Here is a 2,241-nt window from a genome sequence, read left to right on the forward strand (position 1 = left end):
CGAGGAGAAAATTTTACTACTCCCTCCGTTTACTCCTCGTCCCTACCTTGGTTAGAGACATTATCAATTTTTTTGAAATATATGTCCTTTAGTGTAGCGACCCGACCTCAGACGGTCAAGTCTCTGTGCTTAAGTGTCATCCCTGGATCGGTATGCTGACACACATAGTACTCGAGGATTTATAACAGAGGTAAATCACATGTATAAAGTAACGTAAATACTATTACCTCAATCCAAATAGCGGAAGTAACAACAAGGTTGTGGATTCCCATCAACACCAACGACAAAGTTGAGTGTAGAAATCGTAACCCTAGCGTATCACTTACTCGTCGTAAGAAATCCTGCAACATGAGACGTTGCAGCCACAAAGGGTCAGTACATTGAATGTACTGGCAAATTCACACCATAGTATAATGATGAATAATAACTATCACTACATGCATATATGGCTGGTGGAGGCTCTATGGTTATCAGGTTTTTGTGAAAAGCCAATTATTTCCCTACTGCAAAGGAATATATTTTACATAACTACAAAGTTGGTTGAAAATATTGAGAAGGTTCCTCCAACTCAATCCCAAATTAACATCAATAACCCCACAAATTATTTAAGTTACGTGATGAGATCAACATGATAATTCAAGAACTAGATACTCAAGATGTCCATAACCGGCGATACGGCTAATCATGATTAGTTTGTACACTCTGCAGAGGTTTGCGTACTTCTCCCCACAAGACTCGATCTCCTACGTTGGATTTCTCGCACTACATAGTGTTTGAGAAACGGATGACCGGGACACAGTCTTTCAGAAGCACTAACTCTTTACTCTAGATGGACAGTTACACCTACTTTCCCCTACATCTGCTAGCCCAACACTGAAAAAGGTCATGCAACATACTCAACTATGCTAGAGCCCATAGTAGCTTGTGGCTGCACACGGAAGTTTCTAGCATGAATAATCTTATGATCCCTTTGAGCCTGGGTGGCATTCCATAGGGTGATCACACGGGTCCTCCGGGATCCCCTTGGGCAAGCACTGGGTTCTCCAGGTGCCCGGGCAAACCACTGGGTGCTTGAGGGTGCCCCTACCATTCCACCCAGATGTGTATTGAAGTAGCCACCTTAAGTAAACCATTAATGATAACTCTCACATCTGTCATGAATACACTCAACCAATCCACACCTACGAGCATAGCAGAGCAGTATGAGCATAACGTAGAAGTAACTCCCAGGATTTGAATGCAGGACAATAGGTTCCTACCTCATCAACTACTTCCCAATACCCACATGTTATCAAGTCCTAATCATGCAGTGTTCGAGGGTTGAAACTAATGCATCAAAAACTGGGTATGAAAGGGATATGATCAAAGTGCGAACTTGCCTGTACTGTTGATGAAGATGATTCGCACTCATAACTCCTGATAGTTATACTCGTCACACTCCGGTCATCTAGCGTAAGCAAGCAATAGTAACCACACGTAAGCAATCACTCAAAAGATCGGAAAGAACGAAGAAGACAATTCGGAAAACATCAAAACCAAGCAAATAACTCTTGCAACATAAATAATTTCTAACAGTACCAAAATTATGTGTATTTGGCCTTATCAGAAAGTTGAGGTCAAGTGCTTTAATTTGCAAAAAGAATCAACTCAAATAGAGTTATAAAACTCAAGTTACGATCAAACGAAGGTTAAATTCAAATCTGTTTGAATTAAAATTTTAAACTTTCAAAAACATGTTCAAGTTGGATTAGTGGATAGAGGGGATCATACCGAAGAAGTGGGCGTTGGTTTTGTTGGATTGGGATAAACGGGTAAAAAGATGTGGTTGTTTGAAATAGAGGGACTAATCTGTAAGAAAGATAATTACATCTAGGTCCCTGGCCAAAATTAAAACAGAAAAAGAAAAAGTTTAAATAACGAACGTTCGCTACCGAACGCTAACGAACGAAAACATTCGCTAAAACTATCTAAACAGAGAACGTTTGCTACTTAAACGATCTAACAAAAATAATACCGATCTAAAAAGAAAACCGAAGAATACCTAAAAGAATAAACCGGACCGGGGCGGTTTATTACCGGTTCGGGCGGTTTTCGGCATGAAGACCGGCGGCGGTAGTTAGTGGATCTGGCTCCGGCAATGGCAAGACGGCGGCGAGGCACGGCGGCGAGGTAGGCGGCAGCGCTGGCGGAGGGATGGCGCGGCGCGGCAACAGCAGCTAGCGGCGGCGCGGCACGCAGCGC

This window comes from Triticum aestivum, chromosome 2D (genome assembly GCF_018294505.1).
Source record: "Triticum aestivum cultivar Chinese Spring chromosome 2D, IWGSC CS RefSeq v2.1, whole genome shotgun sequence".
In the NCBI taxonomy this organism is placed as follows: Eukaryota; Viridiplantae; Streptophyta; class Magnoliopsida; order Poales; family Poaceae; genus Triticum; species Triticum aestivum.